This window comes from Pan paniscus, chromosome 7 (assembly GCF_029289425.2).
Source record: "Pan paniscus chromosome 7, NHGRI_mPanPan1-v2.0_pri, whole genome shotgun sequence".
In the NCBI taxonomy this organism is placed as follows: domain Eukaryota; kingdom Metazoa; phylum Chordata; class Mammalia; order Primates; family Hominidae; genus Pan; species Pan paniscus.
This window is the reverse complement of record NC_073256.2, coordinates 147,668,691-147,695,953: the sequence shown is the minus strand read 5'-3', so window position 1 is coordinate 147,695,953 and position 27,263 is coordinate 147,668,691. Positions and strand designations below refer to the sequence as shown.

General features: G+C 40.2%; 1 protein-coding gene across 14 annotated transcripts in view; it reads left to right on the top strand.

The window, feature by feature from the left end:
• ASAP1 (ArfGAP with SH3 domain, ankyrin repeat and PH domain 1) overlaps positions 1–27,263 on the top strand; it is a 394,403-nt gene that overhangs the window by 119,461 nt on the left and 247,679 nt on the right. For 2 of the 14 annotated variants that reach the window (XM_055116956.2, XM_055116951.2), the window contains exon 1: positions 25,701–25,858. The exons of 11 other annotated variants lie outside the window; for them this stretch is intronic. The gene's annotated coding sequence lies outside the window, so the exon portion shown is untranslated. Of the gene's footprint in view, positions 1–25,700; positions 25,859–27,263 lie in introns of those variants that run through there. One more of the 14 variants, XM_055116958.2, reaches the window with a different exon arrangement.

Sequence of the window (27,263 nt, the reverse complement as noted above, 5' to 3'; positions counted from 1 at the left end):
ATCCTGCCAACTCTGTGAAAGCTCCCTTAGCTACTCAGATGCTGCCTCCTGGGGGCATTCATCCAGTTATTCATATCTAAATCATGGTGTTCTGATGTGGACTGACCTGGGGAGGGGAAGGAATAACCACAGTGGGTCTGGTGTGCCAGAATCTGAAAGGCTAAATTAAGATGACTTGTGAAATAAAGGGATCCTGAAGAAATAGGCCACTGATCATCTGAATATATTCTATAAGGTCATTTTCAGTTCTCAGGGCTGGGAAACACAATGTGGAGAGAAGCATTAAGTTAATGCTTTGCTTTTAAATGTTGGGATTCTCATAGAAGAATCCATTTCTGCTCATTTGCTGTCTGGCTGTCTTAATGTGTAGAACACTTGAACATTTACATTTATTTGTTGTTGCTGGTGTTTTCTCTACTCTTTGTTGGCCTCCAGATGGACACACTGTTAATATTCTTTGACTAGTGTGGAGCGAGCTGTTTCAGCTTTTTTCAGGGGAAATAAAAATGAAAGTTGTTGCAACGGGAGTTCAGCAGTGTTGCACCAACTACCATTCCAGCACATCCAGTCTGTTCATGGTGTGTATTGAAACCTGTATTTTATTTGGGGTGGAAATTGCTTGAGGCATTTCAACTTGTTTGTGCTTAAATTGGGGATCCTATTGCAGCACTGATGTTTTATAAAAGTAGTAGAAAAGTGTGGCCCTTACATTGCAGGCAGGCGAATTCACAGGCTTTGCAAGTAGGTGCATGAGTACTGTAATCATGATAGTAGACTTGTAAAAGCAAACTCCTGTTCTTTTGTACGTGAGCATGCTGGGACTTCTCTCATTTGTGCGTCTCCAGCAGTAAGGATATGCGCTGGGAAGTCGGCAGTGAGGCACTGGATTGAGAGTGAGGCATATCACATGCCACCTCCTCCTTAAAGCCTTCTCTGATTTCCAGCAACCCTCTACTACTTAGAACTATAGATGGTGGTTAAGGACACATGCTGTGGAGTCAAAAAGACCTAGGTTCCTAAGCCAGCTCCGCCATGGCAGTTTACTTAAATTTTCTCCATTTTCTCATTTGTGAATTGGGAATAATGATAGTACTTAAAACATCATTGTGAAGACAATAGAAAATTTCATGTAAGGTGCATAACTTACCACCGTTTCTGGCATATTTAGTACTCCCTAAAGCTTGTGATTACTGTTACTAATCATATGTTTTGTGGTCTCTTCTTGGAGCCTCGGTTTTGTCATCCACAATATAAGAACAAAAACATCTATCTCAACAGCAGTTTATAAGAAGCAGGAGAGACAGTGCTGGAAAAGCATTTAGCCCTGCCCTAACTTAGTCACTTGGCATTTCAGCATGTGGTAATTAATATAGTTATAACACTTCATTCCGTTCTATGTATGGTAACTAGTTGTTTACGTATTAGTGTCTCACTAAACTGTAAATAGAGGCTATGCTTTCCTCTTTGTATATCCCAAAACGCCTTCCTCAACACAATAGCTGATCTTCAACTAGTCATTCAGACAGGTGTGTTTGAACTTTTAGATCACATAGTTTAAGAACAGATGTCTCTTACTTTGCTTATAGAGTGAACAAAATATGATAAGTGCTACAGATGTCTTTTTCTTAACAAGGATACTTGTGGTGTGGTTACCAAATTCACACGAGGTACACGAGGCAAGCATAGTGCAGCACTGGTCTTTTCTCACTGTGCACTGTTTGAAGTTGGCCTCAGTGCTAGAAATCTGTATTACCTGAGCAAATGTTTAGGAATTCTCTTTGCTTTTGAATACTTTGAAAGAAAGGAATTCTTTCTCCAATTTGTTCAGCTCTCCTCCTAGTTAAAAAGAAACTACCATATTTGACCCCAAGAAAGAGTTAAATGTGAACTCATCTGAGTTTTCAGAAAAGGAAAGGTTGAAAGCTCACACATTAATTATTACTGCTGCTATTCTCTTCCGCCCCCCAGAATTTGTCAGTGGAATTTTGGTCCCTAAATGTATAGGCACGTTTGGGTTAGGGTAGGACATACCCCACCTCTGGAAGGGCCTGCAAGCAGGGCTGCCGGTGAGCAGCCAGGGTTCTGGGTTTTGGGGGTTCCTTGTTCTCAGTCACCTTTGCTTGGCTTTTGCAGAGCTCGGGATTACGAGGCAGACTGTCTAGAGCCTCTCCTGCTTCTTGCACCAGATGCTCATGCACTGTGCCACTAGCTGAGGATGCAAGGGTGTGCTTTTGCTTTTCAAAAGAGGTGCTGTAAAAAATGAGTGCATGGTTAAGATGTGGGCCATGTGAGTGTTCATTACAAGAACGTTAACTGTCTGGGTAAAACAGATGAAGTTGTAAGTACCACTGAAATTTCCCAGCCCTATTCTTGTATCTATAGACTTGGAGGCCTCATATTTTAATGGATTTTACAAATTATGCTTCCTAAATTGTTGCATAGTTATATTAGGATATAATTAATTCCCTTGAACACATCTGAGTCATCCACTGCATGTATTGTCAGTTCTTGGTTATTTGATGTCCTTATTCTAAGTACTTCCCCAAGTCAGTTTGTCTCACTGTGCCTTAATTTCCTTTTCTGTAGAGCAAAGGGGTCAGACTTAGATCATCTTTAAACCTTTTAAAAAATTACTTCTTTGCAAGTGGATACAGCTCTCCAGTTGGTTAATGATATTCAACCTTTTCATCCCTACCTGCTTCCAAGACAGCCTTAGACAGTTTCGGCCATACTCCCAGACCTGCTGTTTCCTTACCCATGATGTTTACCTTCTCATTTCATTTTGTTAAAAGAGAAGTGAGCCTAACATTTCTGGAAGCTCAGTAAAGGTTAACAGCCAACCAGCCAGAGAAGTGGGGTTGAGTCATGATGCTTCTGGCAGGACCAGGGAGGCCCTGCCAGAACCGTCCAGATCTTCCTGATTAGAAACTCACAGGCCCTTTACAGAAAGTTGGCTTCTACTGATTTGATGATTGACTCAGAGGGTTTGGGGTAGTTGGTTTCTAACAGAGCTGGCAGGGAAGGAGAGGGGTGGCCCAATACATTTTGAGCCCCTGGAGGAATAGGGTGATAACTGAGGGAGTAGTATTGTTGGGAAGCCCTGGCAGCTCTGGGAGCCATGGGGCAAGAAAGGACAATTGCTCCTGCATCTGCATCTTTTTGTTTCTGGGTATTTATTTACAGATAAGTGGTTTTTTTTAATGCCTGGTAATCTATTAGGCAGTAGGATAAAAAGATGCCCTCAAGGATGTCTCTGAAGGCTAGAGGGGAGATGCTTATTGTTTATCAAACATCTGCTGAGTGCCTAGCATTGTGTTATGGGCCTTACATACATAGTATGCCTAATTTTAATATAGTATGATAAATTCTTTGCAAGTGATGTCTGCAAAGGACTATGGTACCATAGAGGAGTGGAGGCTGCATTCTGGCTGGAAATGGGAATTAGGGGGAACAGACAGTAGAGGGAGGTAGGAGGAGTCAAAACGGTTTTTCACATGAGATAGAACTCTCAGCTCTTCTGCAGATGGCATTGGAAATGTGATCACTTTCTTATCCAACATGACAGGGGACTGGCAGGTGGAAACCTGTGCCTTGAAATTACTTATATTTGTCTGATAGAGCTAGGTCAGTTTAATGCTGCCTTTCCCTTGTCTGATAGTGTTGGTTACAGTTTTAAAGGCTTATTTGTTCTTTTCAGAAAAGTGGCTAAAGAAAGTATGTTCCCTCTTGTTTCTTTACACTGGTGTTTAAAACCATCAAGAGTTTCTGTCCCTCCTTCTCACATCCCTAAATGAGTGTCCAGTCCATAATGTTCAGGCTTGAATAGAACGGCAGAGCAGTCCATTTGCCTCAGCATTAGGAATCTTGTCCTCCCCAGGCACATGGTGATGATCCAGAACAGAGTCTTAGTACTACCATGCCATCAACAGGAGCAGTTGCTTTTGTTTAGGACAGTTTCCTTCCATTTCTGTGCAGTAGTTGTCTGTAATGACTGGAGCACTGTCTTCACTCCAGCAGATGCACTGATAATTTCATTGCATTGCCCATTCTGATCTTTTTCTCATCCAGTTTGATTCCACAAATGCCTAGTGCTTCACGAAGCCTGGATAGAACTGGTCCTATGGGCGTTTTGTTAGAAAGTTCCATCCGACACATGGACTTCCTTCTCCTCAAAGCCTTCTGCGTCTCCCTGGCCTGGAAATGATCTTTTCCCACTGTTCTCCATTGCAGGTCTTTGTATATCTCTCTTTGCTCTTACCACATTCTGCCCTTTGTTAGTTATACGTATGTGCATCCTGTCTCTCCTACCAGGTTGTAAACTCACTTAGGTGAGGACTGTGTTCTATACATGCTTCACAATCCCTAGCATGAGGATTTGCCATAATAGGCACTAAATGAATATTTGTTGAATCGAACTGAATCCAGATAGCATTATATTGAACTGAGTCCTCATCATTAAGTACAAAGGAATTGTTAGAAGGTCAGTAATGTTTACTTCCCCTATCTGATTCCTAGTCCCCAGTTCTGTATTTAATTACTTAAGATATATGTGCCATCTGCAGCCTGAAGGATTTGGCAGCCAGTGATTCAAATACAAGGCAAAATGAGGCAGTTTGGGATAAGATCAATGTAATACCTCTCTGTAGGAGACAGCGGGGACTCAAGACACCTGATTTCAGCAGATTGCAGTAACTCCATAATTTATTTGCATCGAAGAGAAGGAACCATGTTTAGTTACAGCATTTTCATTTTTTTTTTTTTTTTTACCACAGATGGCATAAAATTCATCTCCAGAGAGACTTCTAACTAAACCTGAGTATGAATTTTTATCTCTCAGTTTCTTATGCAATTTTTCAATGCATACCTACATAGCCTTCTTTTGGAAGTTGTTTTATTGACTTTTAAATTTTGCTTTTGTGTGTTTTACTTGCTGCTTCTCTTGTCTTCTCCCCAGCTGATTTTTCTTAACAAAAAATCTCTAGAGATGAAGAACCGTGGCAGCACAGTAGCATCTTCATTACATTTATGATTTGCATTCCCAGGTCAGCACTTTGCAATGCATATTTTGCAAAGCAAGTTTAATTTGCTAGAAGTCAGATTGAGATTTAGCATCTATCTTTTTACCATCTGTTATATGCCAGGTATAATGCTGGACACTTGCACACTTATTTCATTTTATCATAGAAAATTAAAAGAGAAAATTATATGATTATTAAGAGCCTTGAATCTCATACTAGGGGAATTAGTCGTCTGGGTTTTATGTGATGGTGGGATGAGATAACTGACGTTAAAAGACAAACGTGGTATCTTTCTGGCATATTAGTTTTACTCAGAGATTTTGAGTGGGAGGAGTGGAAGAACTTAGACAATTTAAGTGACTAGTAATCATTTTATATTTAAACAACCATGGAAATACAAAGGAATGCAAACTATGCACAAGTGTTGGTGATAAAACAGAGTCTTTATTAGGTTTATGTAGTTAGAGTAGTAAGTGCTTTAGGATGCACCCCCTGACTTCTAAGGGATACTTTGTGGAAAAGCTGGAGATTTCCATCTAGTAAGTACATCTCTCTGCTTTTTTGTAAATGTAGAAATTGAGGTCCCAGAGTTCACATTCCTGTTGACTGAGGAGGGATTTTAACTCCCAACTCACTGATTGACCCTCACATGCCTGCTTCTTCTTGCCCTTTGGAATCTTTGGTGCTGAACCAGACCCTCATGTGTAAGCCCACGTGGTCAAATGGAGCTGAATTTGAAATCAGTTGTACTTGCAGAGGTGGCAGAGTACCATAAATGAGGCTGTAGAGTGGGTTGTAAATGCCAGGCCTGCTTCTTTGCACTCACCTGTCTCTGTAGCCACTGGGGCTTATTCACTATAATCCATGTTTTTTTTTGGGCAGGAGATTGACAGCCTTTTGGAAGATTTAATTAGCTGCCCTTCCAGGAAAGATAGCTTAATATGCCAAAGATTAAACTTATTGTGTCTTGGAATCACAAAATTTCAAAACTGAAAGGATCCTTAGGTTTCCTCAGCCAGCATTCTTGATTTATATATTTGGGATGAGATAAAAAGGTTTTCTCAAATTTCTGGTTGTCTCTATTTGAAGTTAGATAGGTGGCTAGCCCGTTAGTTGTTTACTTGTTTTATTGTTCCTGATGTCTTTAACCGAAGACTGGGCACTCTTTGGCAAAGTAAACTAGGGCAATGGTGTTGATGTCTACTGATCTGATCAGTGGTTTGGGATAGATAATTTTACTCTTTTCCATTGGTAAATTCTACTTTCAGAGTAGCCTGTTAGAAAGGATGAAAAGCTCTGAATTTTCTCCATTTTTTTAAATGTGATACTAGAGAGGAATGATACTTCTTCCTGGTAGTGTGGAAAGCTACATCTAGGTTGGTTATAATTTTCATTTTAACTCTTCTTCATACAGCCCTAGACTTCTCAGTGTTTAAATCTAGGTGTCAGGCCTCATTCATATGTATGTATGTATTCTTTTTCTTTTTTTTTTTTAGACAAGATCTGACTCTGTCACCTAGGCTGGAGTGTAGTGGTGCTCGCTGCAACCTCCACCTCCCGGGCTCAAGCCATTCTCTCACCTCAGCCTACCAAGTAGCTGGGACTACAGACGAGTACCACCACACCAGCTAATTTTTGTATTTTTTATAGAGACGGGGTTTTGTCATGTCGCTCAGGCTGGTCTCAAACCCGTGAGCTCAGGCAATCCTCCCACCTCGGCCTCCCAAAGTGCTGGGATTACAGGCGACAGCCACTGTTCCTGGCCCTCTGTATTTCTTATGATCTTAAATCCTGGAGGCACATGACATATATGCTCATTGATATTCCATTTTGGCAGTGAATTTGATAGGCATGATAAATTTGGTTTTGCATTAAAATATAGTGACTTTTCTGATTATGAAAGTAATTTCTCTTCCTTTTTTATTTTATTTTTTAAAGAACATTATAAGTAATTTCTCATTATAAAAATATGGAAAATACAGAAAAGTACAAAGAAGATTGTGTGCTAATTTTGTGAATACTAATAGCATTAACTAGACAGGAATATGTTAAAATGTACTTTTCTATGCATTATATAGTAATAGTGAAGACTTTATATAGAGCATGTAAATAATTGTATGAAGTAGTTAGTGTACAAAATAATGTCATATATGCAGCTGCATTTTCTGCCTTTTTCACCTAGAAAGTTTTTTCGTCATGTCATTAAAAACTTTTGCCCTCTGTTTTCATGACTACATAATATTCTGTTGTGTGGGTGTACCTGTCTTACTGCTTCACCTACTTTATTCATATTCCTGTTACTGATGTTGGTTTTTCCATCCCTCCGCTATTTTAATACGTGCGTTGCTCTGCTCATCTTTTTGATGATTCCCAGGAAGGGATCTCAGTAAGTAGAGTTGCTGGGTCTAGGGCTTTTGAACATTGCCCAGTTCCTCCCAGAATGCTTCCACCAGTGGATGCCAGTGTGTCCCATCTTCACGGATAAGGTAGGCTCTGACTCCCCATTCACAGGATTTGTAAATACTTGCTCTGTTCTGTGCCACTCAGTGTTCCCATAGCCCTGCAAGAAGGGTACCACACTACCTCATTCAGGGCCTGGAGCAATCCCCACCACCCCTTGAACTGGCTGCTTTCTCCCCATTTGGTTTTTAGTCTTCATTCACTAATACCACAGTCTGTCAGGGAAGTGCCAGGAATTTTTCTCAACATACTTTTATTCCTTTTTTTATTTTATTTTATTTTTTAAAGAACAGAAATGGCTCTCTTAAAATTAGTAGCAGCTGGGGGCTGCTTCTGGCTGTGTGATCCAATGCAGCAGTAATATAAATGAGGGTGCCATTCTATTTCTGGCTGCAGAAGCTTCCTTGCCATCTTAGTGTTCTTCACCAAGGTGCTCAGCTAGCTCCCTTGCAATTTCTTCTCCAAATAACCACACTAATTGCTACAGAGGAAGTGAAAATTGTAAAAACGCTTCAGAAGACTGACAGTGGTGCTGATTATAGGAGTGACTGCTTTTAAGTTCTAATAAATTGTTTTAATTTTCTTATAATTTCTACTCAGATAAAGCAGACTCCTAGCTTTTAATTCTGCTTCTAATGGGTTTTTTCCCTTCCCACTTCTCCTGAAGTAGGGCAGTGTTGCAGTGATGAGACCATCAGCTGAAGGCCCCATTGCTTTGTCCTGCTGATCTTTTTTTCCATTGGCCACTCCATTTGACATTTCCACTGACAATGTCTTATTTCTGAGATGAGGGGAAACGCTTTTTTAAATGTCTAGTCTATATTTGAAGTTAGATGAACATGGACTGAACCCCAACTCTATCACATAGTAGTTTTAAGGCCTTGGGAAAGGGACCTAACTGTAAAAGGAGGTGATAATACCACTTCACTGGCTATGAGGGGGATTAACCAGGATGGCCTGTTAAAAATGCAGAGAGCTGGCAGAGTGAACAGTAAATGTTTTAATTCGCTGTGTCATTTGCCCTTAGCTAGGCTGTTTCACCTGCCGACTCATTGTGTTGCTATGAAAATGAAAGGAGATGTTCGTGAAAATGTCTGGTATGGTATCTGGCACATAGTAGTGCTTGCCAATAGTAGTTCTCCTCCTTGTAGCTCTGTCTAACTCCATGGCACAGCTAATGCACCTCATCATAAAAACACTGGGCTGGGTATGGTGGCTAATGCCTGTAATCCCAACACTTTGGGAGGCCAAGGCAGGAGGATCACTTGAAGCCAGGAATTTGAAACCAGCCTGGGCAACATAGTGAAACCCTGTCTCTACAAAGGAATAAAAAATTAGCTGGGGATGGTGGTATGTGCCTGTAGCCCCAGCCACTTGAGGGGCTGAGGTGGGAGGATTGCTTGAGCCTGGGCGGTCCAGGCTACAATGAGCTGTGACTGCATCACTATGTTACAGTGAGACCCTCTCTCAAGAAAGAATAAAAATAAAAAACAACATCTGGTCCATGGATTCCATCAAACAAGTGCTATTCCTTTTTGTCTTGTCATAAAAACTCTCTATCAGTGGATGCTTTCTGCACGTCCATTTGCTAATAGTTTCCTGTTCCTTGTTTTAGCTATTTTGGTAAAAGTGACTAATGGTGCAGCAACCATTTCTTCACCAGCCCTTCCTCAGCTCTCCTCTCCACTCCCTCCTCCTCAGGATTATAGGGTCCTTCTTGCTGCTGTGTCAGGTCTCAGCTCATTAGTTGTTTGAGGAAAGGGCCTGCCATGCCATGTTCATCACTTCAGCCACAAAGGATGGCTTTTACTCAGCAATCATGTGCTGAACATCTGCTACATTCCACTCTTAGCACTAGTGAAACAAACAGCATAGCAACAGAGCCCCAGGCCTCAAAGCTCACAATGGAGGTAACTGGTTTCCAGGTTAAGTGCACTAAACTGTGTGGAAGGTGTTACAATAGTACCTCTACAGGTTCTGATGGAAGCATCAATGATGGATTTGGCTTTTCCATTTTGGGAGAGGAGGCTATAAAAAACCTTCCTGGAGGACGTGGGCTCATTCTGATTCACAGACAGGTCCAGCCCCTTCACTTCTTACTTTGAACTACTCCATCTGGAATCATAGAAACTCATCAGCAGCTAAGTGAGTCGTAGACCCTGTTCCTACAGTTTCAACAAACCCTGATGGTGGCATTTCGGTTTATCGTAGAGATTTCTTTTCCCCTACAAGGGTCATTCTCTCTTGCCCAATTTTGGCTGAGAAGGGAGGAATATCATGGCTGTTTTGGCTGTATGGTGTTACTGTATAATGATATGGGGATTGGTGAGTGAAAAATAAAATGAACCCTCACTTGCTTAGGTACCAGTTTTATGTAAGAAGAAACTCACAGCTTATGCACATTATTTGAGATTTGCTTCTTCTGTTTAACATATTTGTGGTACTTTCCTAAAAAGTTATGTTATAGACAACTGTAGAGATTTAAAAAAAAAAAAAAAAGCATGATGTGAAACTAAAAGCAAAATAGGAATGAGTCTCAGGGTGTATAATGTACCAAATGATAGTGGGGCCTGGAACATTCAACAGCATAGCCTGTACTGACATAAGGTTAAGAAACATTGGCCTTCAAGTCACTTTAGACTCTTCTTAATGAGTTGTCGTGTTGGAGAGCCTGCACCGCATTTTGTTATTTGCCATTAGTTGATCTTTGGCCAGTATTAATTATTTACGTTGAGATGCATATTACAGGGGGAAAATCCCAAATAAACAGAAGCTTAAATGTGATAGTTTATTTCTCTCTCCTCTAAAAGGAACTTAGACATAGGCCTGGAATGCCAGGTTTGTGGCGTCCTTTGGGATTCAGGCCTCCTTCATTTTGATCTCACCTTCCTCAGCACATGACTTCCATCCTCAAGGTCACCTCTCAGCTTAAGATTGCTGCCAGAGCTCCAGCTGTCATTTCTGAGATGGAGAATCTAAAATGGAAGGGCAAAATTGGGCTTTCCCAGCTGAGCCAGTTCTTTTCCAGAACCCATATAAATAACACTAGTATTTATTGACCACATTTGACTGTAAGAGAGGCTAGGAAATGGAAGCTTGTATTTTCAAAATATTCTGGTAAAAACCAGGATTCTAGTACTAAGGAGATGGGGAGAATGGATGTTGGGGCAGCACATCAGCAGTGTCTGTCACAAGGCCACATCAGGAATACTCGGAGTAGAAAAGAGATAAAGCTTAGTGAAGTGAGGAGGTGGAGAAGTTGATGTTTACCAATATGGATACCAAAACTGCTGAGAGTGATGTTGCAGTGGAAAGAATTGTGGATTAGATGGAAAAGTTATTGAAGTATTAGTGTCCTGGAGCTCAGTAGAGAAAGATGGTTGGCATAGCCCTCAGAAGAGGAGACTGGTATGAAGATGGCATAATAGTGGTCACAGGTGAACTTGTGGATGGGAACAGACAGTAGAAAAGGGACAGCATTCTTTGAGAATAGGTCTTGAGGAAAGGGAATACCTTTTAAGCTGAAAAGACAGAAGTGCTTTTCTCTCCTAGCCATGGAATAGATGATGAGTTGGTCCTCTGCAGAGAAGGGACCCGAAGGGCACAGGCGAAGGGAGTGGCCAATGCCAGTGGGAAGATGAGCCATGAAACCAGGTAGAGGGAGTAGATAAGTGGGATTTATATCTAGGCCTAGGCTAGTAGCTGTATTACCAAGAAAAAAGGAAGCTAGCACTTGGAAGTTAGGGAGAATGGGAATGATGGATGGGCAGAAGTGTTGTGAATTGGTTTGGGTGCTCAGTGTTGCTTTTTTTCTTTTGCATTTTCCAATTTCCTCTGTACGCCATACACTGTAATAGTCATTCCATTTAAAATTGCAGCTGGGTAGACCAGATGTTGCTAGGGGGCATATCTATCATTGAACTTGGGAAGCAGGGGACCCTGCTAATGGAGGCACTCCAGACACCTCATGGGAGCACAGCTGGGAAGCAACAAGTGGTCTATTTCTTGGCTCAGCCTAATTCAGAGTGGCCTCTTCTCCTTAGAGAAAGGAAGAGGAGCCTCTTCCTTATGCTCTGCTCAATGTGTAGGGTTTTTCTTCCTACTTGTTGCAATTCTGAACATTATTAGTGGATAGTCCTGGTTTTGAGACTTACCCCTGCCTTAGACCCTCTGTTCCTAGCTCTTATTTCATGGGACCCAGTTTCATTTTTCTCTTTCTGGATCTCAACTCTCATCCCTGACAGGGCATGATCATTATGTTATATGATCTCTCTTAGTTATATACAAAGAATGTACCAGTCTGTGGAGTATTCATAGACTTTTTTTGGTTTTGTTTCTTCTTCTTTTTGTAAATCCTAGAATGATCCCCTCCCATGCCACCACCATGATTTGGGACTGCTTACTATTTTCCTTGTGAACTCTCCCTGCCCAATTGATATGTAGTATTTTTTGTTTGTTTTTACTTTTTGATATGTATTATTATTTCTGTTGCTGTAGTGTTTTGTGGTTTAATAGAGGCTCTTGTCACATTTTCTCCACTAATTGTCATAGTAAAATTGTGACGGGAGCAGACAGTAGTTGTTACTTATTTACAAATCGGTAACCGAAATTCAGAAAGGTCACCCAGCTAACTTGTGGAAGACCTGGGGTTGGAACCCACTTCTTCTCTCTCTCTCTCTCAAAGTTCAGAAGTTCAGAGTAAGCAAATGAATGTTAATTATTGGCCTGAACAAGATCTAATTAAAGTGGTCAGTCTGCTGTGGCTGAAGTAGTTGTCTGCACATCCCGACCACATCTAAACCAGTCTTTGATTGTTTAATGTTTAGTATCTGTGGCTTAGCTCCCTTTCGTTTGCACCAGTTAGAGCATGTAGATGCCACAGCAGTTCCATCCTGACCCTGTGAAGCACGTTTTTGCCGGTCCCCACCTTGCAGGTGCCACTGGGAAGCGCAGCATGCTGTGGTTTGGAAAGCCTGCCCAGGCGTTGGTACTGAACAGGCCTGGCAATCTGTGTTTCCTAGTGTGGGTATTAACTCTGTTATCCTTGATACAGCACTTAGTATTTCTGGGCCTTCAACTCCTCATTGTGAAATTGGGGTAGAAACAGGTAGTTTTTGGACGATTTGTTACCTCTGCAAACCTCAGTTCCCTCTCATCTGTAACATGGGCATGATACCCACTTTGTAATGTTTCAAGGTTAAATAAACTGCTGTATAAAAGGAGCTCAGTGCCATGCCTAGCAATACAGCTGGTGCTTAACAAATGTTCCACCCTTTTCTTCCTCCTCCTCATCATTTCAATATGTTTTGAGAGCATCATAAAAAGTGGTATGAAGGTTAAAAAATAAAGTCAAGGATGTCACAGTATGAAAATTGTTGCCCCTCCAGTAGAATTAATATGTGGGGTGTAAGTGGGGGGAGCAAGCTTACCTTTTTGACCCCAAGTGAGAGCCTTGCATGATTGTTTTCTTAAAAATGGCCTTTTCTGACCAAATTGAAGGTGACGCATTCTAGACTTTCATTTATAATGTTCATTTACATGCAGTACTTCTATATTCAGATTGACTTCCTGTCACACTGAGTGATTGGTGGGCTGCTTGCCAGCCTAGGGGTGGACTGCAGCAAATTGTGTGTGAGGGAAGCCAGCAGTCTGCGGGGCTGAGCTGAAGTGGGGAGAGGAGAAGAGCATGGGACGTGGTGTCGAGTGCAGTGGCATTGACTGCAGACAGGCTGCTGCTTTACACTGGGGGATTCATTCCCTTTCCCCCAGTAAAGACTGTTAAAATATCAGAACTGATAGTATAAAGTCATGCGTTTTTTAGTTCATGCAGAATGTGGATCATGTTTGAGATAAAAATTCATAAGATTTTTGAATATCCTGGGGCTGATGGTTTTAGGCAGTGAAGTTAATTTAATTTAATTTTTATTTTCTGTAGCTGAAACGTCTGCTTTTCTGTGAGGACGTTGATTGTGTGTTCCACTGCCAAAAGAGTTTCTCATTTTCAAACTGCAGCTCCCCTAGTTGGGCAATATAACTGTAATTTGAGAATCCCACAAGGGTAGTCTGTTACTCCACAGATAACCCTACAGTAAATTTGCATGAAGGCATTATTTAAAACAGTTTTCTTCTCTGACCTATTATTGCACAGCAAAATAGCAGTTTCCTTTCTAAGGTAAGAGATTTGGAAGGAGGACTCAATTTATGCGTGATCTCATTGAGAGTGAGGGCTGCAAAGATGAGGAAAAGAAGTGGACCTTTTAAAAGTTTTTTTTTTTTAAACGGTTATATTATTTTGTTGAAGGCAGAGGATATGTTTTATTTTAGGGACCCACCAGAATTGCTTAGAAATTATCTGCAGGCTTTAGGGATTTTTGCTTATCAGTATATTTCATTTGCCCCATTGTTCAGCCCATCCACCACCTCCTTCCATTTGTTCTCAGAAACTAAACTAGGAGAACATAAGCACTTGGTTATGTGAAAATGTACTTATGATTCTTCCATGAAAACCTGAAGAATTAAAAACCCAACAGTTCACTGTGTTCTTTTATGAACAGGTATGTGCATGCTATGATTGCTTTCATTTGCCAAGTCATTTTTTAACTTAATGAGCTGTCACTCTGCTGTAATTGGATCAATTGTAGATGAGGGAACACCTTTTGGCCTTCATTTGATGTCTTTCTCATGTGCTTATTCCCTCATCTTGTTTGGTTGAGAATCACATTGGCAAAACCAAATCCAGAATGCTAGGGTATGACTAAATGGTAGAACAAGCTAAGCAACTATTTCTAGGGGGGAAAATTTCTGTGCTAGGCTTTGTTACTACAGTGGTTGAACATGGGCTTTAGAATCAGAAAGATCAGTTCAGATCCCCACATTGGAACATAAAAGTTGTGCTGTCTTGATTTAATTTCCTTTAGCCTTGTTTTCCTTGCCTATAAATAGAAATTATAATAGTACCCACCTGTAATGGTTGGTTCAGTGAGATAATGCCTGTGTATGCCTTGGGCCTGGAAATGTCCCTAATGCAGAGGACATTCACTATCAAAAGGGAGAGAAGGCCCCCTGGAGTTGCTACGGGTTGCACTATTTTTTTTAAAACCAGAATTCCTAATGGTTTTTTTTCCCCCTCCTTTTAGTGATATTGTATTTTGCTTAAGTATGTTAGATTTAGCTCTCGTCTGGTTTGTGTTCAAGCTCCCTTTCAGAGGTGCCATCAGTGCTCAAGGCCAGGGGTTCAGCTGCAGGGATGGTGGATGGTAGCCAGCTCTTTTAGGCATGGTACTTTTTTTTTTTTTTTTTTTAAGACAGGGTCCTACTCTGTCACCCAGGCTGGAGGGCAGTGGCGTGATCACAGCTCACTACAGCGTCGACCTCCCAGGCTCAAGTGATTCTCCCACCTCAGTTTCTTGATAGATGGGACTACAGGAGCACACCACCACACCCAGCTAATTTTTGTATTTTTTTTGGAGAGACTGGGTCTTGCTATGTTATCCAGGCTGGTTTTGAATTCCTGGGCTCCAGTGATCCACATATTTACAGTGGTCGGTGTTCATTTAGAATTTAGTGAGGTGAACAAGAGCATATTTGCACCTACATGTTCTAGGCTGAATTCGGATCTCCTCATTTAGAAGGAGTACAATTAATAAATCATTATGGATCGTATTTAAATTACTATTTTTTTTGTTAACTAGAGTTGTTTTTGTTTACTTAAAAATAGATTTTTAACCATCTAGCTTGACATACTATTATTATTTGGCCTAAAATCTTTGCTTTCTGTAATTATAAGTAACCTATATCACTTATTTTGCCTTTTTTTTTTTTTTTTTTTTTTTTTGAGACAGAGTTTCGCTCTTGTTGCCCAGGCTGGAGTGCAGTGGTGCGATCTCGGTTCACTGCAACCTCCGCCTCCCGGGTTCAAGCGATTCTCTTGCCTCAGCCTCCCGAGTAGCTGGGATTACAGGCATGTGCCACCATGCCCAGCTAATTTTAATTTTGTATGTTTAGTAGAGACAGGGTTTCTCCATGCTGGTCAGGCTTGTCTCGAACTTCCAACCTCAGGTCATCCTCCTGCCTTGGCCTCCCAAAGTGCTGGGATTACAGGCGTGAGCCACCACACTGGACCCTATTTTGCCCTTTTTAAGTACTGGCTTAACAAGTGAAAAAGATGCATGTGCATTGAAAAAAGACTAGGAAGAGATAGAATACAATGCTAGTAGAGACTGTCTCTATGAGACAGAATAGGCTATTGTTATTTTAGACGTAAATTTCTCTACTTTTCAAAATTACCACCTATTTGGATACCTTTTCTTAGTTTTATAAAATATGGCCATTGGGGAAAACTTGAAAATTGAGCAAAATACAGAGAAGAGAATTTTAAAATGACCCATGATTCCACCACTCAGATAATTACAGATGGCATTTTGGTGCATTGCACTTGTCACTTATAGTCAGAACAGCAAATGTGCTTCATTTTCCAGGCCTGCAATTTGTTCCTTTTGCACACATTTCTGACAACCTGCCCTGGACTGCGTTCTCATAGAATGGCTGTCCTCCCCACTGTGGGAGCCCTTGCTGAGCCTAACAAATAAAGCCTCCTTCACAATAGACCTAAAGAGGAGCTTCATCAGAGAAACACTGCCGCCTTAGCAGATACTGGCCCAGGTTGGTCTTGAGTCCCAAACTTGTACAGTGGGTTCTCAAAGTGTAACTTAAACATTATGTTGGCATCATGTTAAGCTTGTTTATTTATAGTAAAGCTCAAATATATAGGGAAATGGAATCGTTCCTGCATTGAGCCCATTCAGAAAATTTTCTGTCAAGTTTGGGCAGAATTTAAAGACTATTTCCTTTGGCGGGCATGAAGTAGTACTGTTTAACCTGCTTGCTCAATAAAGTTTTCAGACTTTTTTTTTTTTTTAACTAGAGAATATGTGATTTGGTGATTGACTCTATAAATAGTGTGACCCATTTTTAACTAGATTGCTGATGTGTTTTTCAGCAGGACTTTGTGGTTTAGTTAATGAAATCTTTTCAGGGATGATCCTCTGAGCCTTCTGTCTAGTTACTATCACCACTGCTGCTTTTATGACTTAATTGCCTTTGTGGTTTAATTCACTTCATGACACATCTATCACCATGAAGTTTAGACTTTTCACCCCTGTCTTTCCGAGTATTTGCTTGATGACTCCTGGGGTCAAGGAGAGGTTGATAGGTGGTTTTATGCTGTTAAAAATAAGTGGTCTGGGCTAACTTATCACTTAGTTAAAACAGTCCTTTTAATTTTAATTAATGCATTGAAGCTACTTCTTCCTCATAATTTTCTACTTCATAATTCTGTCGTCTGAGCCCATAACAATAGTTATTTCTATTATTTGTAGAGGATTATAAAGCTCTTTCATATTTGTTCTACCATTTAATCTCTCTATCTTTATCTCCTTCCCTCCCCTCCCCCCCTCCCCCCCCCAAAAAAAACTGTATTAGCCCCATTTTGTAGATGAGGAAGCTGAGACAAAGAAATCATAGGCAAGTATGCCAGGTCGGTATGGTTAATGTATGGTAGAACTGGGAATTTCTACTATAGAAACTGGACGATTGGGATATTATGATTTAGAAAAGAGCCTCTGTTTTTTTATTGTCTGCTATTACTGAAATTACCATAGTGTTAACATCATAAAAATATGTCTAAAGGCTCATGCTGAGTTCTGGATTTTGAGAGATTTTCAACTAAACCTAGGAAATTTGCTTGGTCAGTCTTTGATTTTTGTGGACATGGTTGGGAGTTCACCTGGCAGTACAGCTTGTGATTAAAAGTCCAGTTTTAGAGGAACCAAAATCTGTTCTTCCTTTAGAGCCAATCTCTGTTTGCATTGAGTTTTCTCATTTTCCCCTAGCCATGAATGAAATATCAGGAAATTCCAAATGCATCTCAATGTCAGAACTGTCTTCTTTGTGCTACCCTCTGCATAGCGCTCCTCGGTGGCTGCCCTTTGCTTCTGTGGTGAGAGCCGCATGTGGTGGTGCAGCCCACAAGGCCGTCCTGGTCACGCCTCTGTCTTGCCTCACTGCTTATCTTGCCTCATCTGCAGCAGCAGTTGCATACTGTGCCTCGTCTTATGATGTGTCCATTCATATCAGCCCAGCTATCTACTTGTTCATCTCATTGATTCTGCCCATTGTTGAGGACTTAGTCTAAGTGTCATAGCACCCAGAGTCTTCTCTGATACCTTGCCACGCATCACCTCTCTGTTAATCAGGCTGAGTTAGTTTTTCTCCTCTGTTGTTTTATAGGAAATTGTGTACCTCTGCCTTAGTACTTATTCATTCTGTTGAAACTAATTGCTCACCTGTCTCTCTGTGTCCACCATTTGACTCCCAAGACTGAATTTCGTAAAAAGGGACTATGCCCCAAAGCAAGCATTGTGCTTTTTAAAATAGTAGGCACTCCAGATATTATCAAATGGATAATCCCCCTACCTAGCCCACTCTTTGATGGATAGGTGCTTCAGGACATGTTTGGTGAAAGAATGACGTACTGAAAATCTAAGGCTACCCTGGTCAACTCTCACCTCTTTTATTATGTATGTAAGTCATTTGTGGTGTGGAGCATCAGGCAAATTTAAAATACCAACTGGCTCCCTTTCCTTCAACTGCCCGTGATAGTTGTAGACTCTTCATTGTCATTCTTTTTTTTGAGGCGCACACCACCGTGCCCAGCTAATTTTTGTATTTTTAGTAGAGACCAGGTTTTACCATGTTGGCCAGGCTGGTCTTGAACTCATGACCTCAAATGACCCATCTGCCTCGGCCTCCCAAAGTGGTGGGATTACAGGTGTGAGCCACCATGCCTCGCCTCTTCATCATCATTCTACAGGCCCATTTCTTATTAGTTGATATGTACTGAGGGAGTTGAAATTATGTTTTATGTCTGTCAAAAATATAGATGTTGAAAAATTAAATCTATTGTTGAAAAAACTTCAAAAATGATTTCCGGATTCTCCATGTTTGGGATTCCCTTCCTGATGCTAATGTTAATTGCTTTCTTCCTTGATGCTAATGTTAATAAATTTGACTATAAACTATTGTTTTATCAAAAGATCTTAGTTACACTTACTCAATTTTTGCTTAAGATACTACAATTATTTTAAAAAGAACATCCGTATCTTATTCTAAAGGACTGAATTATTTTTGTATACAGACATACATACAGAATAAAAAATGTACAACTTGATTTTAGTCTGTTTGATTTAAATTTTATATATTGAGTAGTTCACCCCTGTCTGCCTGTATTCAGGTTTCTTATTTTGATCATAACATGGGGTTGGGTTATTTTCGAGTTTGGAGTTGAGAATCTTATTTTTATAATCCAGTAGGAGAAAACACTCAAGTATATTATATTTTAAATTGGACAACTGTGAAAATCTTAGCTTATAGCATCTAAGTTTGGAGTAGACTTCTGAAGTCATGACTTATAAAATTTATCACTAAGATGGATAGTTATGTGCATTTAAAATATTTCTATAATAATTGAAGGAGCTTGTGATAGCATTATAAATTCAAGAATGTTTTGCTAGGAGCAAATTGACTATGGGTTTTAAAATGTAAGCATTTCCTAAATTAATTCTATGTCAGGAAATGGAGACAACTTTTGAGAAAGGAAGCTGCTTGCTGAGGCTGTGCAAACATTATTTCTCTCAAGTGTATTTTAACACTAAAGTTAAAAATCCATTTTATATATTAGGAAAGGCAACTTAACCATAGTAGAAGGAGTAAGAAATTTGGAGCCAGAAATTCCTGATTTCAAGCTCCGCCATCACCGGTTACTCCTTTGTGACTTTGGACTAGTGTTTTGACTTTCCTCAGGCTTTTGGTTTTCTCATTGGCAAATTAGAGCGTGGGGATTGGGAAATGGAGGTGCTTATCCCTGTTACTCCTACCTCACCAAGCTGTTAGATGTTCACTTGAGAGGTGGAAGGGAAACATTTAAATTGTCCAGCACTATACAGATGATGTGTATCTTTCTCTCATAGAAAGGTGGTTACCTGTGGGGTGTTGGGGAGAAAAAAGTAAGAGAAAAACTAGAGGCAGGTGGCAGGTAAAATTTTACCACTTTGCTCTGGATTGCTAGACCCATTTGAATCACTGGAGGAGAAACAAACATCCCTCGTCTACTTGGCGTGGCTTAGACCTAAATCTGTGGGCCCCTTGCCATAGGTTGTACATATTATAGTTTAACAGTTCCCATTTTGAGTCCCTCTTTATTTTTTGCCACAGGATCAGATGAAAATCTGTGACTTATAGTTAAATATTATTTCGTGAATACCTAATTATATTCACTTATTCACGAAATATCAAATGGATCACTTACTATTTTATAGTAATTGTTCTAGGTGTTGGGGATTACAGCAATGGAAAAAGCACAGGCAGAATTCCTTTCTTCATAGAGGGTACATTGTAGAGGGAGACAGATAAAGCAAAAAAAATGTAAAATTAAGTTCAGGTACTGATAACTTTTATGGAGAACACAAATAGGGTGACTTGATAGAGCGAGGGTGGAAAAAACTTAGTAAGGATTGCCCAGAGGTCTTTAAGGAAATTATATTTGAGCTGCATCCTGAGATGTCAGAAGGAGCCAGAATGAGAAGAGTTGGCCAGGCACAAGTGCTCCAGACTGAGGGAGCTACAGACACTCAGAGCTGGGTGGAGTGAAGGAAACGTGTATCTAGTTTGTTAGGCTCTGAGGTCTCTGGCCTGAAATACTTAAATTTTTAATTGGAGGAGAAAAGCACCATAGAGATAAGACAGAGAGATGGGGAATTCAAATACATGTTAAGTTACATGGTCCGAGCATTGTGAGTCTAGCTAAAGAATTTATGTGGTCCATTGGTATTTACTTAAAGTTTACCCTAAATATATGAATGAAATGGCTTCCTAGCTCCTTTCATCCTTACATCTGCTAATTTAACCTTATGCAGAGAGCTGAGTTTTTTCCGCTTGTGCCCCAGGGTTATTAACATCTGTCCCTTAGTCTCTCCAGTAAAAAGTTTGAGAGGAAACAAAGAACCAGCTCTACTTAGACCTTTGACCAATTGATCATGTGGATCCTTGGGGGCTTTATGTTAATGTCAATGGATAAGGTATTCTCTTTGCCTTTGAATTGATTTTGTGGCTTTAAAAAAACATTTATCAAAGACTAAAGGAGTTGTCAGTGTGGGGAGAGGGACATTTAAAAAGGAGCTATTAATCCAAGTGACTGGAAAGAAGTCACTTATGTGCATTTACAGTGACTTGCTAAATAGAAGTCAGGAAATATTTGAGTGAGTGAATGACTTGCTAAATGATAATACTTGTAGTGAAAGGTAACACCTTCTAAGTGCCTACTCTGCTAGATTGCCTGCAGTATCAAGGTGTTTCTATACATAATTTTCCCTGAATCTAAGAAACCCGTGAGGTTAGTATTACTATCACCATTCTTTATATGAAAAATTTATGGCTTAACTAGTTAACCTTCTTGCTGAAGGTCTCATAGTTGGTGGCTGAATAAATTTGGACTGAGGACTTTATGATCCCAGAATCCTAGTTAATCATAACAAGTCATGACTTGCCCTGATGATGTTGGAACTGTAAGTAGGGGACATTGAGTGAATATTGTCTGGGGGAAGAAGTGATGAATAGGAGTAAGGAGATCTAACCTAAGAGCTTAAATAGTGATGGGAGGGCTATTGGATGTGAAGTTCTTGGCACTAATCCTTAAGATACCTCTCTTAGAGCCTTGAGGGGGTGCCAGTGAAACAGCTGATAGTAAAGTCCATTTGAGTAGTCCAGTTTTGGAGTTGCTTAAGGGTCAGATCACTTTCTATTTCTGACTTAAGGCTAGTGTAACTGATCTGGTCTTTAGTTTTCTCGCTTTATAAAATGGAGATGGTTAAGTGATGGATATAAAAATGAATGAATAGGCTGGGAGTGGTAGCTCATGCCTGTAATCTCAGCACTTTGGGAGGCCGAGGGAGGAGGATCACCTGAGATCAGGAGTTCTGACCAGAACCTGACCAGCCTGGCCAACATGGTGAAACACCCTCTCTACTAAAAATACAAAAATTAGCCAGACATGGTGGTGGGCGCCTGTAATCCCAGCTACTTAGGAAGCTGAGGCAAGAGAATCGCTTGAACCCGGGAGGTGGAGGTTGCGGTGAGCCGAAGCTTGCGGTGAGCCGAGATCGCACCACTGGACTCCAGCCTGGGCAACAGAGCAAGAGTCCGTTCCAAAAACAGTGAACGAATCTTTCATTAATTGAGTACCTACAATGTGGCAGGAATTGTCTAAGCACTATGGATAGAGCAATGAAAAAGAGACTAAGAAGTATATGCATTGAATTTATTTTTTAGTGGGGACAGGCAGTCAAGAAATAAACAGTATGTTAGGTGTCAGTAGGTGCTATGAAGACAAAAAGAGAGGAGATACAAGAGAGAATGATTGTTGGGCAGTGTGGTAGCAGGAGGGGAGACTTCGTGAGCAAACTTAAGTTGTGATGGAGTTTAGCTGTGGGGGTCCGACAGCACGAAGGTCCTCAGGTAGGTTCATGCCTGACACATTCACGAAACAACAAAAGGGGGTCATGTGGCCAAGGTGTAGAGCGTGTGAGGAAGAAGAGGTTGGAAAGGTGGCAGGAGCCAGATTATGCATGGCCTGCTGACTGCTGTCAAGACTTTGGCTTTTACTCTAAATAATAGGGAGTCTTTGGAGTTTTGTTGTTTTGGGTTTTCCATTTGTTTGTTTTGTTTTGTAATTTTGAGAAAGACAAGCAGCACTGAATTACCATATTTACACTTAAAACGGATCCCTCTGGCTGCTCTGGAAAATAGATTGTGAGAGTATGAGGTGGAAGGAGGGTGCCCAGTTAAGAGGCTGTTGAAGTGAGTAGTTTAGGTGAGATCATCATTTAGTTGGTGATGTACTTCCTGTGTAAAATTGAAAACATCACACATTTAAACAAGGTTGAAATTAAACATGAGATTGTCACATACAACCACTGTCACTGGGGTGGGCAGATGCATAGAAGACTATTGGTTGTGTAAAAATAAATTGGACAGCGTGTTTCAGGGAGTGCAGATGTGTGAAGGTTGGCTTTGAGCCTTTGCTAGACTTGACCAGGTTCATAGGTTAAAACTGTTTTTATCTTTATTCTTTCAATATATTAGTATTACAATAGCAGACTTAGAGAACAATTGAGGGGGGAAATGATGTTCCTTTTTTTAGGGTGAATGTGTCAGACTTTCAAAGATGACTCTGGATATTAGGTGTTCATATCTACTTAGAACTGGAACAGAAACATAAAATATACAAGGTGTTCTTTTCCGGGCAGTATGAAAAATTAATATATAATCAGTTCTAACATAAGATCTAGGAGCCATTTCTTTTTTTAAGCCAAAAAGGCAAAAAAGACTACTCCATTAATCCATGTTTCTCAGTGGAGATGGAGTGATTCAATTTGTAGAGTTTTTTTTTTTAAAGAGCAGTTTTAAATTTACAGAAAAATCGAGCCAGAAGTCCAGAGTTCTTATGTACCGTCTCATTTTGCTACCATTGCCACTGTGGTTTTCCCTATTGTTAACATCTTACATTAGTTAATAATTAGGTAATAACATCTTACATTAGTTAATAATATATTGATACTGATTCATTAACCGTGACAAGGGTGCCACACTAATGTAAGTTCATAGTGTAGTTCACTCTATGTTGTACATTCTAGGGATTTGACAAATGTGCGATGATATGTATCCTCTGTTACTGTATCAGAGTAGTTTTAGCAGCACTAAAAATCTCCTGTGGTCCACCTAGTCATCTCTCCTTCCCTCATCCTAAACCCCTGGCAACCACTGATCTTTTTGCTGTCTACATAGTTATGCCTTTTTCAGAATGTCATATAGTCAGAGTCATAAAGTAAAGTATGTAGCTTTTTCAGATTGACTTTTTTCACTTAGCAGTACGCATTTAAGGTTCCTCCATGTCTTTTCCCAGCTTGATAGATCATTTCTTTTTATATAATAATATAAAAATAATATTCCATTGTCCAGAAGCACTACAGTTTGTTTATCCTTTCAGGTAATGAAGGACATCTTGATTACTTCTCTGGAAACATTTTTTGGTCACCAACTAAGTGGTAGAGGGGATACTGGCAATTAGTTGATAGAGGGCAAAGATGCTGCTAAACACCCTGCAGTACACAGGAGACCCCCACAACAAAGAGTCATCCAGTTCAGAATGTCAGTAATGCTTGAGGTTGAGAAAGCCCTAGTCTAAATATATCTTAAATAGTATAAAGAAAGTATTTTAGGCATACAGTTATAGTTTTGCTGTGCTAGAATAGTTGGAGAATCTCAGCCTTACAGCAACCCCAGGAGCAAGGTGTAATACAAATTCCATTTTGTAGCTGAAGAAACAGTCTAAGATGTTAGCATGCTTCCTGTCATTCTGCTAGTAAATGGCCAAAGCCAGGATTCAGACCTGGAGCCTCTGTCTCCAGGCTCAGCATACACAGGCACCTCCAGGTGTTTGTGGTTTTCCCTTCTGCCTTAGGTATGGATTCTTTGGTTTTTAACCAAACAAAAACCAGAATACTCTTTTTTTTTCCCGCGGTGACTTAAATGTCTTGTAATTGTTTTTATTTCAGTTCTCTTGAGTACATACCAGGTCTTACAATGTTGTAGAAACAGCAAAGAAGGAGAAGACACGATCTTTCCACAGGAAGAAGAACTTTCCATCTAATTGTCTTCTGGAGTTCTTATTTCTTCATAGTTTTCTCCCCTTAGAAGTGATTGCACCAGAAGATAAAGGTACATTGGTACATGTCCTCTGGTGATTCAGCTCCTCCTAGCCCCAGAACCAAAAGCCTCTTTTCTCCAGAGAACCATTTGTTTAATGAAGCTAATGAAACTTGAGATGTCCCCACGTGCCCCTCCCCCTCAGCTGGTGTCTCTCCAGGGCTTGGCTGCCACCTTTGGCCTTCTTTCTATGGCCATTAATCTAGTGCTCCCAGCAGATGGCAGCTGATCTGGATAAAGAACTTGGTTGTTCTTTTCAGTGCCCATTAGAGGCCTGCCCTCTCTATCTGTTCTTCCTGTTTGCCATGAAGAACAGCTGGCCGTGTTGGTTTAAACGCCAAAATTTTTATTTGTTTGGAGTTTTGCCTCTTCATTTTTAGCATTTCTCTCTCATCTCTTTCTGCCTTTGAGATAGCTGTTCACAGTGCCACATTTTCTGTGAAAAGGCGAGCCCCTTAACCTCCAGTACACACCATAGACATACTCACCCCCTTCTAAAATATTTATTCTTTTAGCAGCCCTGGCTGGTTTCCATTGTGTTTATTTAATCTTTCAAGAATTTTCTTATGAAAGACTGGACAATCAATGCCTTTTTACTGATTAAGGTGAAAAGTTGTACGTGGTTTTTCAAATATTTGTGCAAATGAGAGAATGTATGAGTCTTTGCATGCGTGCAGATATTATACCTAATGTTAGACTATAGCCGTAGGCAGATTATCTATTTACCTGTCTTTCTCTCCTTTTGGAATGCTAACTCTTAAAGCACAGAGAATATTAGTAGTTGAGTACTTACCAAGTAGCAGGCTCTGGGCTCTAGATTTTGGGGACACCCCTGCCATCGTGGAGGTTACAGTCTTCTCATTACAACTCTGACCCAGTCATTCTACTTCTTTGAAGATTATCCTGTATGCAAGCTTTACTTAGAATTGCAGAAAGAATGAGACATCCTTACTGGTAAACATTAATGAAATCTACGAATAGATACTCTCAACAACAATGCATATGCATATCTGTTGACATGGAAAGACAGTCGTGTTGTATTAACTGGAAAACAGCATGATATAAAACAACACAGAAAGGATGATCCCATTTTATGTACCTATAAGGAAATATTGTAGGATATATTTCTGGTTACATTAGTTATTTCTGGTTGCTAGAGTTTAAGGACAATTGGGGTTTTTTGGGTAGTGAACATGTGATTTATATTTAATCAATATATAAAGAAATAGAGCAAGAAAAAAACACCACTGCCATGATTATTCAGATAGGCAGACTTTTTTCATTCATTCAACCACTATATATGGAGTGCAGCTATATGCCAAGCACAAGGCAGAGAACACAACATGCTACAGAAGTCCATGCCTTTAGAGCATTCTAGAACACCATTTACATTAAAATGCTACTAGGTAACAGAAGGAGCAGCAGTGTATGTGGATTAGAGTCACCTCAGGATTTCCATCGTTTCTCAGAACACACTATTTTGTTCGTGGGTGGAATAAAGGAGGCTGCCATGTTCAGTGTACATAAAGAAAGCAGGAGGTTTTCTCAAGGAGCAGGCATTGGTACAACATGTCATTTAATAGTTAAGAGGTGGGGGAAGGTAGCCTAATGGGTTATGCCAGCCGCTTATCTTTAGGATAGTCTGGATAAAATATAAAGTACTATTTCTTATGTCCTCTGCTTATGCTGGGTCCCCATACACCATCTGAACTAATGGACTTTTTGGCATCATCTCCTTAAATGCATCGTAGGGAATGAATTTCTCCACCAAGAAGCCCCATTATGGCTTTGTCAGGCTAGATTTTGATTTAGCGATAGCAGTATGTGCCTTCCAGACATAGGATGGCAATGAGGGAGGGCCTCTGCTGGTCCTTAAGTGCAGGGAGCCCCCTTCTTAGAGATTAATCATCATTGTGACAGATGTGCTTTTGCTGAAACTTGGTCCAGAGAGCAGCAGATAAAGATTTGGATGATGTCTCCTTCCTTCTTTCTTGGCCAAAGGAAGCCAGCCCAGTGCTGGGCTTTCAAGAATCCAGTTGTTTAGAAAGGAGGGAGGTAATAAAGCAGAAAAAGATGTTTTATTTTTAGAAATTAATGTGCAGCTTTCTGATCTCCCAATCCAGTTTAGGTTCTTTCAACTTCATTATCTGTTGAGAACTATTAGCCTAAGAAATGATGTGACTATGGTTCTCTACCTTGGCTGAGTGTTAGAATCATGCTGGAAACTCTTAAAAATCTAGGCCACATCCTAGACAATTAAATCAGAAACTCTGGGGGAGGGGTCTAGGCAGCAGTGTTTTAAAGCTGCCAGGTGATTCCAGTGTGCTGCTAGAACTGAGAACTTCCACAATATGGTTATACCAGCTACACAAGGCAGAGAGTTTTTACCTTGAAAAAATTAAAAAACAGCAGTAGTGTAAAAATATTATCCTCTTATTAAAAGAAGAAACATGTGACAGAGTGAATTCATTTAGATGTCTTGTTTGGTTTGATTTTAAATTACCACACTTAAGATTGAAAGCCTTATCTGTTGTTCCCCATTCTTATGGCCTGATCACTGTGAGATTCTGGGACCTTAGAAGCCTTTTGTATTGACTGCTCGCTCGCTCGCTCACACTCTCTGTGTGTGTGTGTGTGTGTGTGTGTGTGTATTTTTCTTTTACTTCTTGTTTGGCCAAGAAACTGTATGTGTTAATAGCTTGTTTGTTTTTCATCTTTTGTTTTGGCTAAATTGCTTTTCAAGGAACTGCCTGACTCCTTGTTTAATTAACTTCCATATCCTGCATATGTGGCTCATTTCACAGTCCCTCCATCCCTTAGTGGTTTTCCAGTCCACCATGAAGATTTGTATGAAGAAAATAGCCACCTCATCTATTTATACTATTTTATCTTGATGTTTTTCATTGTTTCTCTGAAGCACATTATTTCTGATCTTGAAATGTAATGTTTTAAAATATATTCTTATAG